Source organism: Plectropomus leopardus, chromosome 5 (genome assembly GCF_026936395.1).
Source record: "Plectropomus leopardus strain MGB_pleo_1.0 chromosome 5, ASM2693639v1, whole genome shotgun sequence".
Classification (NCBI taxonomy): Eukaryota; Metazoa; Chordata; class Actinopteri; order Perciformes; family Serranidae; genus Plectropomus; species Plectropomus leopardus.
The window spans coordinates 31,439,535-31,466,034 of record NC_142180.1 but is presented as its reverse complement, the minus strand read 5'-3'; the positions used below and the strand labels follow the sequence as shown (position 1 = coordinate 31,466,034).

The 26,500-nt window shown below is 39.6% G+C and overlaps 1 long non-coding RNA gene across 1 annotated transcript; it reads right to left on the bottom strand.

The window, feature by feature from the left end:
• Positions 1–1,797: 1,797 nt before the first annotated feature.
• LOC148189603 (uncharacterized) lies at positions 1,798–25,833 on the bottom strand. Its single transcript, XR_015776552.1, has 3 exons — positions 25,693–25,833; positions 24,226–24,423; positions 1,798–1,909 (listed from the first exon to the last, which is right to left on the bottom strand). It is a non-coding gene; the product is annotated as an uncharacterized LOC148189603 (long non-coding RNA).
• Between the last annotated feature and the right edge of the window lie 667 nt (positions 25,834–26,500).

Here is a 26,500-nt window from a genome sequence, read left to right as displayed (position 1 = left end):
CTGATAAGCATTTAAATAAACCAAAATCAGGGAGTGTGGCTTTAAGGCATCTCACCATCTCCTCCGAGCCAGAAAAAGAGCCAACCGCGATACTGATGCACTGTCAGCAAGACAACACGAGTCTAAACGGAGCAGGAGAGGCACATCCAAACCCTCCGCCATCATCTGGCTCCAGTAAAGGCAAAGAAACATGCAGGTGGCAGATGGAGGAAGCTTAAACAGACTTAGCAGATGGCATGAACAGTCTGGTTTTTACAAAGTGTAGCCATAAAATGATAGCCGTCTGCGGGTCTTAGACATCTTAAAACTGGGCTCTGAATGTTTCCACAGAGCCTTCCTGGTACTGCGATACTGCTCACCCATGACAAGGTCAGAAAAGGGGCAGAACTCTTTCAACACAACCTTTTAGACATGAAATACACAGGAGGTTTATTGGATGTCGTGTTTCAGTAGCTGCAGGTTTCTGTGTTTGTTCTGTTTCTGCATTTATGAAGAATTGGGTTCAGGGGATGATCATATAAAGAGTTATATTTTTTCTATTGTGAAGTGGTGGAAGAAGATCCTTTACTTAATACTACATTTGAAAATAGTTTTCAAAATCTTACATACAAGTAGATACGTATTAAGAGTGAAATGTACTTAAAGGAACATAAGGAAAAGCACTACAGACACTGTAGTCCATTCGAGAGTGTTACATATATTATAGGAGTAAAATCACTAATGCAGAGCTGGATTTTTGTTGCAGTTTGTCAAAGTGGAGCCGATTTTAAGTGTCGAGCCGATAAAGAAAACTTGTATAAGTTGATTAATATGTCATCATAAAGCAGAGGTGGGACCAAGTCACTGTTTTGCAAGTCACAAGTAAATCCCAAGTCTTTGCACTCAAGTCTCAGTCCCAAGTCAAGACAGGCAAGTATCAGGTCAAGTTCCTAATGCCTAACAATTCAGACCGCACTCTTCACCAGATGTAATGCCTTATTACAGGAATACAAACAAAATCTGAGATTTTAAAAAAAGAATGTATTTTTTTTCTTAAAACAAGTGCTACTGAACTTAATAATAAATGAATGTAGTGCTGACATTGTGTTTTCATATCACACTATTTACAGGTACCACAAGAGAATGAAGTTTATATCCTGTCTTGTTGTGTTTAACTAATCTCATATTGGAAAAAATGTCTATAATTTCTGTTCCCAAAATATTAAGTACTTTAGAGTGAAAAGGCTCAAGTCCAAGTGATGTCACAAGTCATGTTAAAAGTCTTTTTTGGTTTGTCGAGTCTAAAGTCATCACATTTGTGACTAGAGTCATGCAACTCAAGTCCATACATCTAACATATACAAAACACACCACAGAGACTGTATGTCCAAAACATCAATATACTGTAAACCTATAGATGTCATTTAGCAGCCTGTGTGCAGGATTCCTACTGATTATGAATTTAACAGCTTTGCTTGATGTACCTTATTAGAATTATCAGAAAAGAGGACAAAACTAGACAACTAGACAAAAATGACCATTAGTAAATAAGATGTCTATAGACACCACAGTTGCAACAAGCAATATTAAGGAATTAAAATATGAACTTAACCTGTGCACTTTATAAAACCAACACCAGGATAGATCATAACCAAAGCAGACAGCACAAAGACGTACAAACATAAACTCCACAGCTGCAGCCACAAACACACATTGCAGAGTCAAGACAGATTTTGCACAGTGGAAAATGCACCAAGAAACGCTACATTGCAAAGCTGATGTTCTTTTCTGGACAGTAAACGAGTTTGTTGTTGTACTCACCTGTCTGCAGGGTGTTGAGTTGGGCTGGAGCACCATGACCTTCAGTTAAACGTCTCTGCTTGTTCACTCTCAAATAAAACCAGTCCACTCAGTGTAGCCTCTCGATTCTCTGCAATCATATGAGGGATTGTGGTCATAAAAAAGTCTGCATACACCTCACTGAAGGTTTAAGTTCATCAGAGATCCTCAGCATCCACTGTGCACAGTTTAGCAACTAGCATGTTAGCTTACCTGGCGTGCATTTGTTGATGACGCAATCTCGTACATTATATAGCAGTGGTATACATAATAACATATAATCGTACAATATTGCTAATCTTAACTCTTAATGATGTAATTCTTTATTATATAGTTGTACTATTAGGAACTGCTAGCAACCTCGCATTTTGTTGTTTTCCATCAGTGGTGGATGAATTACGTAGAAAGTCACACTTGAGTAAAAGTACAGATATTTTACCAGATAATTTTCTTTTTTTATTGTCATTAAGTATCAAAGGTAATTTAATGATATAAAATGTAATTAAGTATTGAAAGTAAAAGTAAAAGTAGGCCTAAATGTTGTTGGAAAAAAAGAAAGAAGTCAGAATTTAGGTGTTCTAAAGTTTATTTCATCCTAAAGTGTAAACAACCTAAAAAATGGAGCATTCGTGCACTGAGGAAAAATAAGGTCTTCTTTTTAACTTAAAGGTCAGATTTCCTTCTTCCTCTCTTCCTTCTGTATTTTGTTATGAGTAACTGAAATGCTTAGGGGAAATGTACTGGAGTAAAAGTGAAAGTCGATAGAGATATAAAATGTCAAGAAAGCACTGATACTCTCAAAACAATACTTAGGTAGCTGACTGTAACAATGTATTAATACTTCATGAGATTACATCACTAATAAAACTTCAACAACTCAGTTACAAACCAAAATTATTTGATTAATGGTAGTATTTTTAGGGAACAATGCAGGATGTTTTAGAAAATGTCCAAATGTTTGCATGACAAAGAAATTATTGCTGTCAGATAAAAGAATTGACTAAAATGTACAATTTTTCCCTCTGATATTTAATAGAACTGCTAGAATTGCTGGAAATACTCAAGCACAGTACAAGAACCTAAAAAACTGCACATAAGAACTTGATTTAACATACTCAGTTACTTTCTACCACTGTTACAGTATTCTGTCTTCTCCTGGATGAAGACCACATGATGGTGATGTGTGAATATTCAGCCTGTGGAGAGTTTTGCTTTCATTTAAATATAGGTTTCCGTTGTGTGAACAAATACACAACGTCAATGACATTCCAGAGTGAGTGTGTGCTTTTGCAGGAGACAGCAAGACAGTGGTTTGGGGAGCGTGTTGATACAGTGTAGTTTTTCTCTAGTTTCAGATGACATACAGAAAAAAAAACATCATGCAGCAAGAATTCTGCTCTTGCAAAATAAAAAAAAAATCCCAGTGTGTTGCTCTCCTGGTATCTGCTTAATTTCTCAGTCCGGATGGAGTGATGCACTTTTTCTGCACACAAAAGGAACAGATATGTCAACATGATGACGCTTGCTGGAAAGCGAACACTGTGAGTAAAACTAAGCGAGTTGAATGACCCTCATCAGACTGGAAAATCCTCAGGCCAGACAGTAACTAAAAGTGAAAATAACCCTGTGTGCTTTCATGCTTTTCATGCTTTTGTGTGTTTATGTTCACAGTCATACCCTTTGCTGAGGCTCTTCCAGAAAACTGCACCAGACATGGCAGCTCTCCTGAGTTTACTGGCCTTACTTTAGCTCACAAATGTAAGCCTCGTGTTCACAAGTTGACCAGGACAGTGCCGCTGTTGTTGCAGTTCCAGGTTCATCTCAGGGTATTCATTTGTCTGTCTGGTCCTCATTAGGATGCACTCGCTTTGGCCGGCACTTTTTTTATTACATCGTTGTGTTCTAGACAATCTAGAGTGGCTTTAAGTAAACTGGGAATAGCTGACATCTGTATGACTGTGTGTATGTTGGACGGCGACCAGAAACCCTTCTTGCCCCCCCCCCCGACCTTCGTCGGCTCTCAGAGGAACCCATCTTCTCTTCATCATTAACAACAACAGACACTTCTCTGAAACTGGAGAACCGCATTTCTCCCTCTCCCATCTCATCTATTCTTCTTCTACCTCCCTTTAACTATGCGAGAGGGCGCCTGAGTTAAGCCTCAGTGTTGGGAGAGCATGTTTGTGCCAGCTCTAATTTAACACCGAGCGAGCGTAGCATTCTCAAAGAGGGATCAGTGATGAGAGAGTGTGTGAAAATTACAGCTACAAGTTCGAGTAATGCGAAAAGACGTACAGTAAGTGAAGCCAGAGGAATACAGAGAGGTGAACATGGTTTCCTGGACGCAGAGTCCCAGAAGGAAACAACGTTCTGGCCTCTATCACACACACAGGCATGCACACACCGTACATACACATAAACAAACACATGCACACTGATATCTCAAAATGAGCTGACAAGTAAAATAAATATGTTAAAACGTTTAAATATCAATTCCTCTGGATTATATCCTGCAGAGGTTCAGTGTGCAAATACCTCCTTATATGGGGCAGCTGTGGTCTCTGGGGTGGTGAACTCACTAGGTCTGTAACGTAAGTGATTTTTTTGTCCTGCTGAGTGAAAGATTAGTGTGTGTTTTCTAGAGTGCACATATCAACAGGAACCATTGCAGAAACTGGAAGATTTAGGGGTATTTAGTGGCGTCAAATAGTAAGGACTGCAACAAGGTCAAACTTCTCCTAATTAGAATTCCTTCAGTGTTTGTTGTCAGGAAGTTTTTATCAGGAGCCAAATAATCCACAAAGGTCTCTTCATCTCCAAAACAAACATACCTGGTGGGTAAAACTGGTGTATACACTGAAAAAAGCAGTTTCACGTTACAAATCAGTGTCAATATCCCAGTAACTGCTAATGTGTGCTCACACTTTTTCTCAAGATCCACACATTCAGGAGGTTTTTAGCGTGAGACGAATTATCTGCAGACATCTCTTTCTCTCCAAACCAGTGATTTTAACCAGTAAAAACACCAAATAAAACTGTTTCATGTCACAAATCAGTGTTTCTCTTATGCTGTTTGGTATAAACAAGCAGCCAGCCCTGTTAATCTGTGCTCACCATTATTCTTAAATAATTTAAGATTCAGAAGTTCAGGAGGCTGAACTTACGGGGAGCCAAATTATCTGCAAAGGACTTTCTCTCTCTCCAAAACAAATGGACCTTGTGACGTAACCAATTAAAATAGTCAATAGCAGTTTTACATTACAAATCAGTGTTTTCCTATGCTGTTTGGCGTTTTGCAAAAAGATCTCTATAGCGCAGCAACTGCTGTTGTGTATTCACCTTTTTTCTCTGATAACTTAAAATCAAATGTTCAAGATTTTTTACCAGGAGTAGAATTATCTCACACAGAGGTCTCCTCTCCTCCAAAACAAACAGACCACGTGTTTTGAACCAGTAAAAACACTAAATAAAACAGTTTCGTGTTCTCTCAGAAGAGCTGCGAACTACAGTTACTGAACCTGAAAACACTATTCAGGTATGTTTGCAAAGTCGGCATTTGGTTTGTCCGTTTTGGGGTACTGCAGAAACATGGTAGTCCAACATGTTGAATTGCATGGAAGAGGACCAACTCCATATGTAGATATGAACTGCTCATTCTAAGGTAGCGACAACACAACAATTCTCAGGTAATACACTAAAGAAAACATACTTTTCACTTATATTCTATTTCTTTCTGCCAATATACCCCTCTAAATCCTATACACTGGACCTTTAAACTAATACCAAGAACACACTGATGTTGCATTTGGAAACTTGCAATCCCAACGAAGCAGACTTACACAACAGTTTAGAGGAATGTGCACTAACAGCCCCTCCTAGTCCTACTATAATAGGGCCATAAACAGAAGGATTACCAGACCCAATTAAGAGTAAACCTCAGTCTCTGTCCGCACATTCCCCAGCTGCTCTGCGGCAACCCACGATTCAGACAGGAAACACTTAGTGTACGAATACTCACAGCCAAGTGGTTTCATCTGTCTGTCATAGATGGGCACGCAAATGAAGAGTTAATTACAAAACACTATCTGCTGTGTGGAAAACAGTGTTTATCACGCCACGGAAATGTTCGAGATCAAAGTGTGCTGTCAGGTTGAAGTTAAATTATCAACATCATCAATCATCTCTATGTCATTTTTGGATGTAATTGTGCAGATCAGTACAGTATGTGTGCCTTTGGGCTCCAGGCAGAGTAATCATTCACTCAGTGTCACTGGACAAATGTGTCAACTGTAATTTAAAAAGAAAAGGGGTTAATGAGCTCATCATAATGTTGTGTTTGCCAGGTGAGCTGCCACATGTGGGCTGATATGGCTATTTTTAACTGCAATATGGTCACTTTGACACATAAAGAAAACAAATTGAGATTTTATCACAAGCAAAGGGAAATTATCCCTTTTAATTACAACAAACAAACGCTTAACAACAGTAACAGTGCTGACAGAGCTAACTATCCCAACAACAAATTTGCAAATCCTAGGATGGTGAAGGAATGACCCACCTTACTCTTCTCATGAGTGGCTACTCCTTGCTTCATTGGTTGGACTGATAAGGTTTGGGCAAGAGGAGTGGAACTGGTCAGGGTTGGGGTAAGAATGTCAGGGTAAGCCAATCCGAGGCAGAGTATTGCGTCCTTACCAGAGGAGAACTGGCAGCCTGTTTTCATTCCAAAGAGCCACTCTGTCAGTGCTTTTGGCATAAGTATGCTACGCCAAGAGGCACCTCTAACATGTGCAACGGTGCTGTATGGCATCAGCTGAGAATACGGCCAGACAGAACCGGTCAAGGTGTTATGATACACTGGCAGACAGCAACACACAAACGACAGACTTTCATGCAGAAGTCTGCTGTTCGCCTCTCGTATGAATGTGATGTTTTATTTCTACACCTTAACTTGTGCCTCCTCTAATCCTTCACATTTGTACCAATGTGCATTTGTTGACAGTCCAGGATTTGTTGCCATGTGCTCCTGTTTTCTAAACATAACCACATGCAGCGTCATCCCACCATATGCATTTGTTGTCATCACGGCTGCAGCATCCCATAACGAGCAGACGCAGAAGGATACTCTTAATATGTAGACATGGAATATCACTTGCAAAGTGGCGACATGTGACAAGTGGGGATGAAAACATGTTGGAACTGGAGGGGGGTGATTAATGCCCTGATATCAGCTGTAACTGCCAGCTGCTATGAGCCAGTAGTAAACACACATGCACACAACATTCACGCACTGCCAGTGCGTCTTACCGCAACAAACCACAAAGAAGTTCAGATAACAAGACACACTCAGGGAGTGTAACTTCATTCTCTGCTCAGGATGCCATTATTTCACTATATCTTCACAAAGCAAATAGTTGTTTGCTGCTGTATCAATGCTCTGAATGTTGCTTTAAGAAACTTTTATCTAATTAGCTTTATCTGAACTTGCTGGTGCAGTGATTGACAGACATGAGCACATGAGTGTCAAGTATCACATTTGATTCAAGCATTTCTCAATCCTCATTGGTGCATGGAGGGATGTGACATCACCTTTTTGGCAACAACAGCAGCGTGAGGCCATCCTTACAAACGTGAAAGCCTACCCCTGACTGTGAGCGATTAAGTTACACTATTGGTCGGTTGAGTGTTGGTGTTTCCCCATTGGCTATTGGCGTGTCAAAAGGAATAGGCACAAACAGTCCTCAAAATGTTGGTAGTCGCCAAGAAGTATTACAAGGAGACAGTGGAAATAAGACACTGATTATATTGCAGAAAACAAACTGCTTTAGCTTGTTTGAACAATGCGGCCACATTTGGTTCCCAAAGCTTTGGACATTTCAGCGTGACTACATTAACTTTGGAACTGTCCAAGTGCGTTGTCCGTCACCAGTGAAGCATTCGAAAACACAGATGCAAAGTTTACACATGTAGCAGAGAAAAAAACCTGTAGAACCAGGAGTTAACTTGAGTCGCAGCTCTGAATGCTTCATAAAAACATGCAGCTTAAAAGTGAACTGAGGCTGCAGTCTAACTCAGAGCAGACAATAATGATGGCATGAATTATGCTTCATTAATTTGTGTCCCACTGCATAATTAATTTGTGTAGACCTCTCTCACAACCACAAATACAGCCAACATCTAATAGGAAGACAGTATTGCGAGTTAATACACCGCAGTATTTGTGCTGGCTGTTACTATCCTGTATTTAAAAAAATTTAAAAAACGTACTAGCAGTGCGAGCATAGAAACCACCATAAGCCCCTAAAAATGCCAGCAGAAACCCTGAAATTGAAAGAATATGCTGCCATACATGCATACTATGTTTACTGCAATTCTTTCCTCATGTGTAATGTCCCTTTTGTTTTTACAGCCATGCATGGCAGTGGATCGGTTTCGCCATCAAAGGTCTTGAATTGGCCTTTGTCTGAGATCACTTGGCATGTGATGCGCTACACTGCTTCATTTTAAGAACAAATATGAACGAGACCAACTGCAATATGAATTTAATATACGGGAATTCAGATTATAGACACTTCCACTGAGTACTCGTGTAACACTTCGGCCACATGTCAGCACACTGATGGCACAGTCCAGCCAAACACTGAGTTATAAAGTAGTCTTGTTCCAATTAAACCCTAAACTCCAAACCAGCGAGGAAAGCAGAAAGAAAAAAATCAAATACAGAAATCTCTGTGAAATAATCAAAACTGTTTTAACTTTGGCAAGTAATTGCATGTTTATTTCCCATCTGTCATAGTATGAAGATCATTATGTAAAGAGGTTTTTTAGGGGTTTTAAATGTGGTAATGAATATTTTACGAGTTGTTTTTGCCTCCAAAGTTTCAATAATAATAATTATCTTGATTTTTTTTTAGGGTATTTAGCAATCCAATTTTTAAAAAAGTGCAGCAATGTTTTGGTAAGAAACAAGCATTTTTCATGGCATTATCCCTGCTGGAAAAATAAGTTGCTAAAACACCCAAGTTTGGGGGCTAAAAAGTGGCTGGAAAAACAGCCAAAGGTCACAGATAAAAAAAATAAATAAAAAAAATAAAAACCCATGACTTAGGGGCTAAAAGCTGCTGGGATGATGCATATGAAATGTGCATCATACCAACATTTTTTTGCAGAAATGCACAATGCCAACATTTTCTTGTAGAGACTAGGCTGATAAAGATGGTCCACAAAGATACTGGAATGAAATTTTTTTTATTTAAATTTCAGGCTAATATTTGCGTTCTTATTCAATATGTTTTATTGTGATGTTTAATTCTGATGCAGCAATCCCCTTAATGCAAGACAATTTTCTCCTCTGGGAGACAATAAAGTAACCATAAACCACAAAAGCTCTCTTGAGCAACACATGTGGCCAACAGCTTCCTTAATTCATTTATTCATTGTGAACTGTGTGGGCATGTGAGAGTCTGAAGCACAATGTTCAGTCACGGCCGACAGGAAGCAACAATGATGAAAAATCATACGTGGCCATTCACACACACACACACACAGACACAGACACACACACACACACACACACAGACACAGACAGAGAGAGAGAGAGATTTATACTGCAATTTAAGCATTTACATTAGCTCAGTGGGACTTTCTGGAGAGGCATTTTGCTTCCACAATCTGTTGCTATCTTGTTTTATGGCAGCTGTAAGAAAAAGCCAGTGACACTGAGCTGTGTGTAAATTTCTCTGAGCCCTGAGACTCAACAGGCTCACTGCAGATCACATTCGTATTTCACACTCCCAGTCATGCTGTATAAATGGTGCTTCTGTGGATGTTAAATATAAAGAAATTCAAACACACACTCTCCTGGGAACTTGGCCTACATTCTACCTGAGTTTAAGGCCTCTCAGAGCCTCCCTGTCTCTGTCTCTCCATCTGTCTCTCTCCCTTTAGGTTAGAGACATGGGAGCTTTGGCTGACTTCTGCATATAGAAACTGCGTGCTGGTGTGTGAATGAAGGATTGTGGGTTTGTGACCACAGCTGCTGCCAGCGGGGAGAGAAACAGGACGTTGCCCAGCTGGACCTGAGCCCTAACCTGGACACACACTCTGAACCTTTCCCCTGTCAGCGTCAGCACAAACCCCGGGACCCCTGAACTGGAAACATGTCCCCCCTGTTCCTGTTATTACCCAAAATGCAGACACCTATGGGACTTTAGGGTTCTCATCAGTTTATCCAGCATTTAGCCAGAACTACAATTTTAAATGTACTCTCATTTCAACCACATTAGAGCCTCAAAAGCAGCGAATCGTCAAATTGGCCCTATTACAAAAAATGCGAGATAAATGTGGAGATAAATTTGTCCTAGGATGTACAAATAGAGAAGATTGGTCAGCCTGAGTTACAAATGTTCCAGCTTGAGAGAACAAATCTGTGTTTATCCCACAGCTGTTTGAGACAATAAAAATTTTGGAGCTAGAAAAGAAAGGAGTTTGGATGTAAACCAGTGTTAATTTTGTAGACCTATTTTCTCAAAATTATCTCTGTTACATGATTTTTTTATACAACCTGTCACATTCTGATAAATGTCTAATCATTATTCAAATGAGCACCAGCCTCTCCTCCATGAGTTGATGCACGCTTCCTTTGCATGGTGATTCAGTTATGATTTCTGAAAAGAGACATTGTCGTTTTTTTTGGGGTTTTTTTGGCAGGAGGGTGGGCACTTTGAGCACCACAAGCGCCATCTAGTTCCATTAAACTGGAGAGTAGTCAGACACCTCTACAGCCGATATCTCCAAGAATTCACACTAAAACAATGTAGATTGATGAATAGTGCTACATTTAAAAGAAAAAATAAATATATTTGGGGGGGTTGAACTGTCATTTAAGGAGGCACTTAACTTATTTTCCACCTAACATTTAATTCACCTGTCATAAGATCCCTGTGAAAACGCACATATTTAGTCTCCTGCGGCTCTGACGGAGCTTTTCAGAGGTTGAAAAAACAACCCCGGTGCTGTCACTGTGATATCATCGGTTATCTCATCTTGGTTGTGGGGGTAGCACTTCAGCAGAAAACCTGCCTTACAAACTGGAAGTGGATTTTGGAAGAACTTGGCATTAAGCCGGAAGTTGTGTAATAAAAGATGTTATTGAGCTGCATTGTGGGAAATGAAGGATCAAGTGTTTTTGGAGCTTGATGCATACTAGCAGATACTAAAATTCAGGATACTTGGCCTCTGCTGCCTCTCTCTCTCTCTTCAGTCCCCAAACTTAATAAAAATATCTCATTGAATCCAAACCAATGTGGTGAGAAGTCTGGTAACAATATTGAAACTATTATCTCTCTGACGGAATGACATTCTTTTGAAAATCCCAAATTTAAAGCTGTTCCATTCTTGTTTTTTGTGTTTTATTTGGTGACATTTTGGTGTTGCTGTGCGAGTTACCAGGTTACTAAACCTCACTATTGGATACATCATAAAAAGTCTGTTTATTCGTGGATCTTGAGGACACAAACACATAGAGATACACAGAAACAGACAGCAGATAATAGACAGAGCCGAGAGAAGAGGAGCAGGGTCACAGCAGGGGGCCGAGACGAACAGATCACCCCCGCTAGATACAGGGATGCCCTTTCTGTGTCCTCCTCCTCCTCTGCAGCCATAAACAACCTTTTACCTTTCATCCTTCAGTGCTCTTTGCTACCTGTTAACCTCTGACCTCTAGCATATGATCTCCTGCATCCTCACCTCTGACCTTTCACCTCTGCAGGTCATGGTCAGCGTCCTGCTGTTTATCATATCTTCGCTCTATCCCTTTAACTTTCTTTCATGCTCATCTGGGAAACATATAAAAGGTTATTATGCTGATGAGTTAGTATGATAAAAAAAGTAAAATCCCCAGTCGGTCCCCCTTGTTTCTAAACCAAATCAGTCATTCAGGATTGCCTGGAAATGAGCAACACAATGTAACAAAAAGACAGTGGGGGGGGGGCTGGGGGGGTCGCTGTTGATGTAGCGCTTACGTCTGTAATCTCAGCTGAGATTGAAACCAGATGTCGGGATGACGAGAAGTGGGAGGCAGGAGGAAGAGGAGTTGAAGGTAGATGAAGGGGAGGAGGGAAATAACAATGTGTAACCCCCGAGTGCCCTGCTTTAAGTATTGCATACTACCCACATCTTTCCCTGAGGAGAGAGCGCGGGGGGGCGGGGCACTAAGGGAGAGGGATCCGCTACACCTCGTAAATCTGCACATTTTCCTACTTTAATAACGTTGAAGTTCCATAACGTGAAACTCTAGATCCTTTGAAGACGTGATGCCACACCTCCCAACAATTTACTTCTTGTTTTTCTCCTTAATATTTTTTTCCTTCACACCATCTCTTCTTTCCTTTCATGCTTCTGCATCCTGCTAAGTCCCTTTTTCACTCTTTCTACACAAGACAGCAGGTACACAACGGCACTGACATCCATAGGTGTAGATTTGGGGGGCAGTGGGGACGTACCTTATATACAAAACAGCAAGTTGCTACAACGGCGTTATCTTCCCGCCCTGAACAGGCAGTATAAAAGGGACTTATATCTCCGGTAAAGTAGGTAGAAAAGAAGAAGAAGGAGCAACTATGCGTGATTAAAGCAGGAAGAACCATGACTTTTCCACCATAAATTCATGCAAAAAAATGTAAAAATCAGTGCATTAAATTCACCAGAATTAATTTGATACATAAAATTTCTTGGGGGAGGACTCCAAATGTTAAAAAAGGCTCTTGTTGATATCAATTGTGTGAGTTCTGGCGTGTCTACAGTGGAATTCCTTAAGGTGGCTTTCTTTTCCATGTAACAACACAGTTAATGAGTACATCGTCCAGGGAGAACATAATTCAGAGTGAGGCACTGTATTGCGGAATACTAGTAGTCAGTTTTCACGGAAATGTATTGTCCATTGGTGTTCCAGTAAGAGAGACCGTCAGGAGGATAACTTGTTTGGCCGAAGGAATAAAACCGAATAGTTTGTCAATGTGCCGACTCCCTAGACTTTATGGAACATCCACATAAAAAAATCACAGGAAAAAGATGCATCCTCTCACAGTTTAAAACATGACACACATTTAGACACATAGACATGTTCAGGGAAAAAATAAACTAAACAAATGTCTGTTTGGTGATTAAAGACCAGACTGATGAAATTGTAAATCCAGTACGTGCAGAGTGTACAAACATTGGGATTTATATGGTATTTGTAGCATGTTAGCGTCAACAAACGATTGCTTCATTAGTTCTGACTTTTTTGTGCAATTGTTAAATTACTGGAAACCAATGGGACTTTTTTCACTGAAGCGTTTTTGACATGTAAGTAGAAAAAGCAGAGGCATGAATAAAATAACTGTTGGCTGAATTCCATTTATCTGCTTCATTTAAAGGGTCCTGGTATTGTGTATGCTGGACACTGTCACTGTCACACTGTCTTGACTTATTACAAATAACAGCTGTACTTTTCCTCCTGTAACATGTCAAAATGTCAGCTATGACAAAGACCTTTGAGCCAGCTGACAACAGCTGAGATGATTGGCAGTGTCTCTTAACGGCATTTATTTTGTGGTACTGGATGTGAATTAGGTGGACAATCAGAAGTCATTGTTTTATGGCACAAAACACAAATATAGCTTCTCGATGGTACAGTTTATGTAACTAGCAATCATATTTAAACATAAACATCAAGACTCACAAAGCACTCAACCAAAAACAGTGCTCTCTAATTACGAAACAACAGTATACTGAAGGCCATTTTCTGACTTCCAAAACAACTTAAATGACCAGAAACAATATACATTATGGACATGGTTTTAAACACGTCCGTCAGTTCATGAAACACTCGCAGTTCCACTACAAAACGACCTACGTTTAGGCAGCTATGTGGTATGGCTTACGAGAAACATCATTCTGTGACATGGTTTAAAATAACATAATGGGAGGTATGTCACATGACATAATCACATAAGGCCTGATCCCCACCGCACAAAAAAAAACACAAACACCCGCTAACATCTGGCTACCGGCTCCGATCAGCATTGATAAAAACACAACACCTGGGTGAACACGGTAATTTCAGCTCCTTGACCCGCAAGTTGCAATGATACTCCGTCACACAGCATGGGAAGAACTTTTACTTTGTAAAACCTCAGGGAGTTATTTTTATTTTTTTCATTTTTTATTTAAATTCACATGACTTTATAAAATAGTTGCTGGGAACTTAGTTGTATTTGATGTTTAAAGTTTGAGTTTTGATTAAACATTTGCTAAATTCAAAATATTGACAGAAAGATTTTCATTCTTATTGTAAATGAATATTGGTTCCTAATTTCAGATATCGTTCTCAAAAACTATGAATTATCAGTATCAGTATCAACCCTAAAAAAACAATATCGGTTGACCCCTGATTAACACCTCTATTCTAGCTGACAAACCAGCCTGTGTTTTTACCAGTTTTGAGCTGAACCATGATTGTAATCAACAAAGCATGATCAATCGAGGCCGTTGCACAACTGACGTAAACAGTAGTGACAAGATGGTGAAATGATTACCTGTAAGGTTTTGTTCAGTTATTGCAGATATTTGTTTCTATCCAAAACAAGCATAGGCAAACTATTAATAATAAAACAGAAAGGACCATTATCTGCAGTCCATCTTCTCACTTGCTGATGTTTTCACGGTTTTCACTTCAAGTCAGCGAAAACCTGCTACTTTTGGTTCAAGCTGGGAACCAACTTTTCAGAGTCTAAACCAATTTATTTCTGGTCAAAATGCTCCAAAGGGTTCAAAATTAGTTGCACGAACTGGAATGAAACCCGTTCTATGTTGGTGAAAAAGGGGTATATGAGCGAGAGGCTCGAGAACCAAAGAGAGAAATGGAAACATGCTATTGTTCGAGCACAAACAAAGCAATTAACAGCATCCTGTTTGTGACAGAGAAAGAGAGGCTGGTCTTAGTTTGGAAAAACCACTTGAACCGAGTATGTTATGGTCTCATTTGTTTATAGTAATGTGACAGTAATGATGTTGTAAAATAACATGTTGCATGTTAAATATTAATAGCTGAGCACAGTAGAGGACACAGCTGTCATTAGGAAAGCATGTCTCGTCAAATAGCTATTAACATAATTGCTTTCCCAAAGCGTCAGCAGTTAGTTTGTCAGAGCAGCAGACTTTCTTTCTCATTTAGAAATAAGGCTCTTCCGCATGTCGAGGCAATAAAGACATCATTGACATTGTCTCTCGGAGAGGCTGTAAAACATTCATTGACAGTTATTGTTTACTCTCAAAGGGGACATTATCTCCAGGCCTCAGAAAGACAACAAACAAGCATCTGGTTCTAGACAGTTTACAGCATTGTGCCACACCTCAGCTTTTCTTAAACTGTGCTCAGTGAAAGTCCTCTGTAGGGGGTGGATGTGTAGCGAAAGTGTCTGTCTCTGTCTTTTCTCTCAATGTTTGACTCACTTCCTTTCACCATGTGCATCTGCACACATCGGTGGGGGGGGGGTAAAGTGTCCTGCGAGGAGTCAGAGATGAAACCTTTGTGGTGGGATTCAAACCCCGCAGTCAGTTCCTGTAACTCGTATGTGTGAGTTGTGGTCAGATAGTTTTGTAAATGGGTCATAGTTTGGGGAAACACACACACATAAACACACACACACATACAAACACACACACAGACACACAAACACACAAACGCACACATACAATTAGAGGGTGGGAATGGGCTTCTTAAGAGCGCCAACAAGCAGAACACAGAGTCAACTGTGGGTCAAGCAGAGACAAGCGTGTAATCTACCATGAAGTCCTTTGCTCAGTCCAGGTCACCCCAACCCCCCACCCCGTCTCTGTCACTCATCTGCTTCTGTATCTCATCCCTCGCTCTCACTCCTCTTTCTGTCTGCTCCTTTCTTTTCTCTGTCTTTGCACAAGTTCTCACACTTTTGGTCTTGCCTTTAGCCAATTGTACTGGCATGGCTTTGGGGATGGTAATGATGGTAATGGGTCTGTTGGTCATTACCAAAGACTGTATATAAAGATAGACAATGCATCTCCACTTACTCCCACTGCATAAAAATGACACCAAAACATCCCAGATACAGCTGTTGCCCTCTTGCGCTGGTGATGTCATTTGGCGCCAAAGTCTGCAGAGTAACAATCTCTGCAGTATCGAGTTGCCACTGATTACGAGCACACCAATTGGCTCACATAGCTGTCAATCATGACATCAAACTCCCCTTTTATAACAAAAAAAAAACAGGTGAACATACAGCACAGTGACAAGAACTCCCTAACTCCCTAGAACATGTCCTATCTGCTAATGTGGAGGTGGTGGGATTTATGATCTATACTGCAGTCAGCCACCAGGGGGCGAAGGATATGTTTTGGCTTCATTTTTGGGGAGCTGTCATGTCGTCCATCTTTATTAAACAGTCAATCTATGGTCAGCTGATGACTGTGCTCCAAGCTTACATATCTTATCAACTATTGGATTCATTGGCACAAAATGTTGTACAGACACTCATGGTTCACAGATGATGTACTCTACTGACTTTGTTTTACTTCTTGAAACATCTCAACAAATATTGGAAGGTTTATTATGAAATTTAGTACACACATTCATGGTCCCCAGATAGTGAACCAGCTACGTTTTCGTTTAACACTACCATCAGGTCACATTTAAATTAATCTCATACTTTGGTTTATGAACAAATACTTGCAAAATTTTCGCATCAGCATTAGCTGTACATACTTAGTACTGTGTTAACGCTAATTAGTAAAAGTTAGCATGTTAACTAGAGATGGTTACCTAAACTTGGTATTTAATGAGCCCCGGGGCTAAATCATTAAGAACCGTAGTATAGATAAGCTCAGACGTTTCTGGTTCCTTTATCAGTACTTTTCATATTAGATATTATCATGGTTAAATAATAACTTTGCTGTCATAAACATTAGTGTTGCTGCAAAGAAATTATTTTGTACGGAAAAAGAAACAATAAAAGAATCAATAAAGAACTGGAGTATAGACAAGAGCAGTGGCGTCAATAAAATCTTAACCACATCCATCCTTATGCTCACAAGCTGAACTTAGATGGTGAACATGGTTAACACTTTATCTGCTAAACACTAGCATGTTAGCATTCAGCTCTAAGCATCTATCTATCTATCTATCTATCTATCCTTTTCTTAATGTGTGTGAGCTGCCAGTCGTGACAAATCACAGTGTCACTAAATCTTTGTAGACCCCCACAGACCTGGAATTACTCAGTTTGACAGTTTACACAACCCTGAAGTGTCTGAGTGTGCATGTACATAAAAATACTTTAGGTCAGAGACATTACGAGCCCCTTTGAGAACAATGTGGTGCAGATTAGACTAAGACGTGTGGGGAGATTCATCACTTAAGTATTTCAACATTCTCTGCAGAGATTTGGGGATGAGTGTTTAGTTAGACCAGAGTGTGTACTCAAAATGTATATGCACATATATAAACTTGGACCAGATTTTAGCTGATGATGGATGGGCTGTCAGAGTTTTGCTACACACTAAATCAGATGTCCTAACTTGTCTTGATCTAGTCCCATGTCTGACCTTACGAAACCTCACAGAAAGCTGCACTATCCTCCGCTGCCCTCCGCAGAGACAAACTGATACCAGGACTGAATCATGCGCTCCACAATCTATAACTCCTACTTTACTGCATATGATCAAATAACAGCTTTCAACCTGAATACGTGCAAATTCTAGTAAATTCCTCAAAGCGAACATCACATCTTTACGAGTATGATGGATGGGCCAAATGTCTGCAGCAGGTATTCAGCTTGTTGTCAGCGAGCAGATGCATGGTCCCTGAGTGCTGAGCTCACAGTTGGCTCCCCGCAGGATGACACAACGGATACGCAAACGCTCCACAGACACACACCGTCCAGTAAATCAGGCAGTGGCCCCTGGATCACAGCCAGAGGGACTATGCTGAATTTTCCCAATAATCACCCAGAGGCTTTGCGCTGCTGGAGAACTTGTGTGTACGTGTGTTTGTTTGTGTGTGTGTGCATGTGGGAGCAATATGAGTTTGGGTTGCGTGAGCAGGTGATCCACGGGGGTTTAAGCAACTTTGGCTGAGTGACAAAATTCCTTTTGGCAACTCTGAAGAGAAAACAAGACAGGGAAGGAAGAGGGAGAGAGATGCTTGCCTTACTCCATTTTGTAAATTTGGGGGATCACAGAGGGCTGCGTCGCAGTCGTCTAACTCCATTTCCTCCTCACCTATCACTGATTTCCCTTCATCCTCTGTCCCCCTTTCTTTCCAGTCTCTCCCAGCCTTCATCTGCTCTAAAGAAACTAGACAGCAAAAGAAATCTATACTCTGGATTCGCTTAACCTGTCTGACTGCATCAGTCGAGATGACGACTGCGGTGAGCGTGCATTTGAAAAGGTTAAGATGTCATTAGGATTTTGTCCTTGATGTTTCTGAATTACCCATGATGTTTGGTACAATGATCTTCATGTCAGTACAAAAAATGAAAATAACCACTAATAAAACTTTTTTTGCATCTGTAAAAATCATGTCTAGTAAAACGTTCAGAACAACCAGATCCCTTTGCTTCTTTTCTGACCTGTCCACTTCACCATATTATTTTTCAGCTAATTGTTTTAGGGTTTTTTGTGTTTTTGGGGTTTTTTTTGTTTGTTTGGGTTTTTTTTTTAATTTTCCATGTTTCTTTTTGTTTGTATGATTGTTTTGGGGGTTTTCATGGGTAATTTTCTTGGACATTTTTTACTAATTTCTTGCTAATTTCTAGGTCATTATAGGTTATCATTTTTAAGTTGCTCATTGCCTCCTGTCCATGTTTTTAAAGGAAATAAAGCCAATTAGCCCAGCTTTTAAAGGGTTAAGTTAATCAAACATGCAAAACCACTACACTGATAAAACATTTGTAAATGCAGATATTGTAAATAAATGTTTGACATGAATTGACACAGGGTGCATCAGTGGTCGGCACACTCATTTACCCAGTACTGTCTTTAGTTTAGTTATGTGACTGGTCATAGGGCCCCAAACAGACTCAAATTTTCCAAATGACCCTCTCAATAGACTCGATTTTCATCAGGGTTAAGAACAAAGATCAAGATGTCATTAGGTATTACTCATGATTTTTTGGTACAATGATCTCTGTGTCAATGCAAAAAATGAAAATAACCACCAATAAAACTTTTTGCATCTGTAAAAATCATGTCTAGTAAAAACCTCTGAGCAACCGAATCCCTTTGCTCCTTTTCTGACCTGTCCACTTCACCATATGGGCCTTTAGGGGACTGATGGGAGGGGGGGGGGTCTTTTCCATACAGGGAGAAGGGAATGAAATGTAGTGCACAGGTTATGTTCTCCAAACTGAAAAATATGAGGATTTAGGTTAAAGAATAAAACCAAATCCTTCAGAACCAACCAAGACATGCTGTTTGTAAAGAAGTTAAATGAGGCTTTGCAAGACATGTTGAAGGAAAAATGTGGATTTCAGAGAGCAAAAGAGTAGGTGGACACAGAGGCCATTTATGTGAAGATGACATAATCACCTGTTAACCCCTGCGTGCAGCCAACATCTGTGAAATTTATTAACTTTCTATCCTTCGCTCTCCTCTCCCTCTTTTTCCATCCAGCTCACCATCCGTGCACAGACACTATGTCACACAGGGTTATGTCGTTATGTGTGAGGTGGGCAATTAGTTTTTATATTCATGCAGTAGTTACATTTTAGAAACGAGGCTCTCAAACTGCAAATTGTGAAGGTCTGAATGTGTGTGTACCAAGTCAATCCAATAGTGAAAACCACAAATATGAACCTCATGGTGGCATGAGGGGAAAGGCAAGGGATCAGTAAAATAATTAGGATACATCAACTGGGAACCATGAATAGCTGTACTAAAAATTTGTGCCAATTCAGCAGATGTTGACATTTTATCGGATAAGTGAAAACTTCGCCTGCTGGAGGCACTAGTCAAAAAAAGAGGGGGATCATTAAAGTCAGTAGGATTCATCCTATGTGGGCCATGACTGCCCCAAACAAAATTTCATGATAATCTATCCAAGAGTTCAAGGCAGAAATGATAATATATATTTTGTAGCACATTAGCAAGTGAACAGCCAATACATTCTGAGCATATTCCACCTCTGACTTTGCATAAAGGTTTGGATCCGCCAGTGTTCCCATCAGTTGTCGATGGTAGCTTATTGTAACACTGCACAACAAAGCTTCACTTCAGGACATGCATAAAAAATAGGGCGGCCCTGAATACCATTTTTGGGGCTTCAAAGCCTCAGTGACCTGTAAATGTTTGAAACTTTGAAGGTACCCAACCCCACTTTAGTGATTCTGCATGTATGTATGTATGAAAGAGAGTGATAGAGAGAGGAAAGAAGGTGGAAGCTGGACTATTGCATGCAATGTTTCTGTAACTAAATTTAGGTTAGGCCGCATCACTAAATTCAAAGCAAGCACTTCACTACAGCCACCAGGTACGGATAATGGTCCGCATTTTGTGTCACCTGTCCCATAGCTTTAAGCGAGGGTCAGTGTTTGTGTTGAGGACACTGGTAGGGATGTCTCAATCTGATCTCAAAAATCAACATCCATCAAGACAATTTTTTACTGACCAGGATTATATTGATATACTATATTGATACTCCAATTCTTTGTTTTTGTCAGGCATCACACAGGCATTTTTTTTTCATGTACAGCAACACGAAGTGTCTTTTATTCATATCGCCAAGCATAGACTACACATCGATCAATTTTAATAATATTAACGAAGTCTTCTTGAAGCGTGCACTGTGCAGCTGTATTATCTAGAAAAATAGAAGTATCGGATCAGGATACAATATTATCAAGGGAAAAAAACTTGATCGGGACATCCCAAGACACTAGCCTCACTCATGTCTGACACTTGCCACCTCCTCTCAATTTCCAAAGCAAAACAAAAAACAAAGCATTTGAATACTGATTTGGATGTCAGTTATGATGGCAAAGATTGAAGCTCTAAAGCTCTGACACATTTGGGTCAGAACTAATGCAAGATAACATTAACATATATACTGTATGTCAATTTGTGCTGGAACTGTAATTGTGGAAATAAATATTTTTGGTGTAAATGGGATGATTTGCAAATGCTAATCAATAAAACCTCACTAATATTAGCTATCATAGCTAAGTTACTTGCAGTTTATGATCTACAAATTCAGTCTGCGACCATCAACAACAGAACCTATAACATTTTGGTTCTCCTCAAAGTTGACTCCATAGCTATGTCTTTGCAATAGTTAGCAATAGATATTTCAGTCTGTACCAAAGTGGTGCCACAACCAATAGACATCTGAGCCACTTGTCACATGACACTATTTGTCACATTCACCCATTCACACACACTAGTTGCTGAGGCTACAGTGCAAGATGCCACCTGCTACAGTTTTTGTATATGCATATATAAACACACACCGAGAGAAATTCCCTAAGGATTCTTTGATATGCAAACTGAAGGAGCCAGGGATCAAACTGCCAACTCTCTGATTAGAGGACGACCTGCTCTACCTCCCGAGCTGCAGCTGCCTCTCCCAAACACTTCAAACTGAATATTTCTTGTTGCACTTACTATTATTAGACCTAGTGTTTGTTCCATACTGAAATATGAACCCTTCAAATCAGAACACAAGAAATAGGTTAATCCAGTCCTCCTGTCTGTCACATTTAACTTGAGATTGATGTCTGGATTTTCAATCATATCAAATAGCCCTAAAATATCTCTCGAGCTGGAACAAAGACGTAGTGTTCTCATGCAGGATCATCATCATAAAAAAAAACGACATTAATCCTATAAGTATTAATCCTCCTGCTGCCTACACATGTTCCTGCTGACTGACATCCCACCGTGTCCTTATTCTATTCACTGATACTCATATAATTCAGTAAATTGACCGAAAACTGGGTTAATACTTAACAAAATCATTCTTTATATTATTATTATTGTTATTATTAATATTATTATTTAAAAAGTTGCTACCAGTGTGTCAGTTTTTGTTGAGTTAAAGGGTTATTCTTCCTGTGAATATCTATCTGACAGACAGTGGTGGAATGTAAGTAAGTACTGTAACTAACCCAAGTACTGTACTTAAGTATAAATTTGAGGTACTTGTACTTTACTTGAGTATTTTCTTTTCAAGCCATTTTATATACTTTCACTTCACAAAAAAAAAGGGAAATACTGCACTTTTTACTTCAATACATTAATTTAACATCTTCAGTTACTAATTACTTTACAATTTTAGATATTTGCAGAAAAAAAAGAATTTATCAAATATGATGTTTAATTTTTAAATTATCAAACAGTTTATACAGGTACAGCTGAACTGATTTGTTGATTAATCAATTAGCCAACTGATAAAAAAATAATAATTTACAAACATTTTGATAAACATTTAAGTATTTTTTTCTTTTTTTTCTTTAAAAATGTATTTAGTTGTTTATTTTCCATAATTTTTGTTTTTTTTTATTATTTATTATTTATATGTTATTTTCAATTTTTCTGCATTGGGTACTTTTGCTGTTAATACTTAAGATTACATTTACATTTTTCTAGATTTCTACATTGTTTCTCGTAATACTTGCCTTCTGTTACTTCAGTAACATTTTCAGTGCAGGACTTTAACTGGTAACAGAGTATTTTCACAGTATGATATTAGCACTTGAAATGAACAGCATACTTCCTCCACCACTGCTGACAGAGCAGTGTGGCATGTGCAGGTGGAAGGAAGCTGTTGCTGTATTTTATCGCTCCGTTTTAGTCATTTTTGTCAGGATGGAAAACATTTCAATCAGCATTTGGAATGTGACGCATGAAATATTTCTCTTTTTCTTTCTTTCTTGCACACTAGTTTCATTTTTTTGTCCTCTGTGTGTCCTGCGGGCGGGTCATATTATGTCTACATGCCTCATGTGTAAAACAGACACTGACATATTGTAAACAGTTGACTGCTGAGAGTCTCTGCTCCCATTTCCCTTAAGGAAGTGCAGAGCCCTGCCCATACTGCTCTCCTCTGGCTCTCCTCTGGCCAGCCTGCATGCCTCCCCTGGCCTGGCTGCCTCTCTGCTCCCTGGACTGCTCTGCTGAGAAAAGGCCCCCTGAGCTCCAGGCCTCCAGACGGCTCTCCTAGAGGTGCCACCCTCACCACAGCTCAGCTCCATCTGTCTCTAACACACGCTCACTCCCAACCTCCAAACCAAGCCAGCGCTGCCTACAGAAGCACTCTTGTTAAGCTGTGATGCTTTTTATATCATGTGTGCCAGTGGACCATTTCACTCTGGGATTTTAGACTACAACCACTACATGGCGAGAAGAGAAGTGTGTTAGTCAGCCTTGTTTTGGATTCGCCAGCTGAGAGCCACTCTAACCACTTTTACACATGCTGATTCTGAGCCACTGACAAGAGTTAAATATAAAGTAAAATGACTTTTTTTTTAACTTGCCAGTTCTACATTCCTGCTTGTGACCTACCTTTTGCAGACCTATCTTGCTTTCCGAGTATGAAATTCACCCGTGTCCTTGTTCAGTCATTCAGTGCATGGCATGTGGACACATATGTTATCAATCTGTCAGGCTTCTTCTCAGAAAGGAAAGGTTTTCCACAGCAATTATGCTGGAATCTCTAACAAAGTCCAGTTGAGCAGAACGGGGTTAACTTGCCGCTGACACTTACCAGCTGTCACATGACACTTTATTTACACTCAAGTGAATCAAAAACGGAGTCTAATCAGCTGTATTATTCAAATATGTTGCATATTCAATTGATTAAAATGCTTTCAGGTGTGAATTATGACAAACTCAGTCAGGATTTCTTTTCTTTTCCAACATGTTTTGATTCCTCTTTATGCATAAAAAAAAATTGGATTTTTTTTTTTTTGACATGCATTTTTCAAGATGCTTTTCACATGCCAACTTAGGTGGACATTATTTGTTTGAGTTTAAACTGAAAAAATGTGCATCTAACAAACCAGTGAATGAAATATTGTTTAATAACTCTAAAATAATGTATATCTTGAATGCTATTTAACCAATAACACACTTAAATTTGACCTTATATTAACACCCTGTTCAAGCATCAATATCTTTAGCTCCACTGTCACTAACGCTAGCATTTAATCTTTCCTCTTTATGATCACTTCCACTAGTATCATCCTCACTTGACCCACACAGCATGTGCTCCACAATAGGCAGCTATACCTAACTTGCTTTGCCGAGGGGCAATTTATGCCAAATGACTGGAGGCCAGGGGCCAGTTTATAAACAAACAATAATATTTATCAGGATATATAATAAATTAATTACCTGTGTTCAACTTTTCAGTGTTTGTTGTCCTCGCTCATCTTGGCCAAGAGGTGAATCCAGTCGCAGCAGCCCCTCGCAAGTCAGAAGTACACAGGAGCATCTCAAGGATTTGAAGACATTCAGGGTTTATCCTGGACCTCTGTTCAAGAAAATCCTCCTCAGGGTCTATTCTGACACTTTTCTTCTCCACTCTGGCTCCTTATTTAAATTCAAAGAAAAAACAAAAACTGTGAATTAATTTATTTTCACTGTGATAATAGTCAGCAGGCCACCAGGCCCCCTGTTACAGGTCAGATTTGATGTGCAGAGCATAGGTTTAATATCGCTGCTTTCTATCACACATTGAACAAAATATAAAGAAGCTAAGTGTTACTCACATAATGGAACTAATCTGCACAAAACTCTTTTATTACAAAAGCTACAAGTTACATTTTATTAAAAATAAATCCATTCATTTACAGTTAAAAAAGTGACTCCTGATGAAGTATTTTCAACAACAAATAGTATGATCTGTAAATAGCCATGATGTCCAGTTTAAAGGGACAAATTTATCATCGCAGTTTATCTACCAACATAAAATCAGTACTTGGAAATTATATCGATTGTATTCCTCCGCATGCCAGCCATACACCAGATGACTTTTCAAGCGATTCCACTGTTGCATACAAATTTCTAATGTTGTAATAATATCATGAGAGTTTTGCACACTCCCATGATCTTTGACATTTGATGTAATGTGGTCTTCAACTCAATCCAAGTACTTTTAAGTCAATCTTTTCTGGTTTTAACATTCACATTAAATCAAACATGCTTAATACTATCATAAGTTTTCAGTCTCGGCACATGCAAATGGTGAAGTTCAATGATGTGAACTTTGTGAACAACCAATAGCTTCACTCTCCGAAGCAGGAAACCAGGTAGAAAGTAAAAATAGAGAGAGTTTGGAGAGAAGGTGAAGAAGTCTCTGTGTTCTTTTGTAATGTGGTAAAGAAGGAGAAACTGGTGTCTCCTGTCTGCTCAAATAGAGCAGCTAACCAACAGAGAAACAAAATCCAAGTCTGTGCACAAATGTAGTCAATCTTTAGGAATTATACTCTTATACTGATGCCGAATTGACCAAAATACTGTCAACACATGACACTTTTTATCTTGTGTTTCCAGAGTAATGTGTTTTTGCAGAAACATAAGGTATTGTTAATCTGTCCGATTTTTAAAGGGAGTTTGGCACAACATTTTCAACCTGGAGCAGGATCAGAAATGATCCCAAAATGAATGTAGTTGTAGTCAAACAGTGAAATAGTTACTCTAAAAGATAGTCTTTGCAAAATGTTATGGTGTGTGACTAAAAACTCACAGTCTTTAGATGTTAAGTGTGTGTCAGACTTGAGTCTTTTAAAAGTCTTTTAAAAAGTCTTCAAGTGTATGCTAGGCATTGGATGTTACTTTATAGTACCAAATTCAACTTACCTGCAAGGTTTTGTCTGCTTTTGTGGAAGGATTGAGAAAATACTCCATGAGCTGCTTGGTGTTTTTGGCCTTCCGTCAGCCATCTTGGTTTTGAGGGATTTGTGTTGCACTTACATTAACTGGTCAATGGGTGGCTCTTTATAGGATGACACACTGGTGCTCACTGTACTGGCTGATGTGCAACTATCCCATTAAAACCTCTGCATGTGCAGGGAAACAGCTTGTGAACAGCTGCACTGTAGTGCCCACTATGCATTAAAGTTTTTTTATTTGCAGAAGCATTAGTGAGCGATTTAAACTGTGTGTCTCCAACATGTAAACTCAGGAAAAAAGGCCTTGTTTTTAACGTGACCACCGTGCATTTTTTAGTTTATCCAAAGGGGTTTTGAAGAGCTTTTACAAGACCGAGGATGGAAGAATTTCTCAACCCACAGAGGACGTAATCCATCCAGCTCGTGTTAAAATGTCAACATCACCAACATAGGAGCTACAAGGTTTTCACATGCCAACAGGAACTAGTTTGGACACTGAGATGAAGGAAACATCAGCATCATGTAAATGAGAGTAAACAGGCTGAGTGGATATTCTGTGCAGTATGTGATGATGAAGGACACACACACCCGGTGCTCTGAGAGAGGTACGGCACTATGTAATGCCTTGGCCTCCCTGTAACGGCCCCGTGCCAGCCCTGCTCTGCTCCGCTGCTGCCAAACAAGACCACAACATGGGCCTTTCTCTGCTTCAGCAGCGGGCCCTCTACTATTACAGCCATGCATGGCTGACCCCAGGCCTACCAGCTGTTCACAGG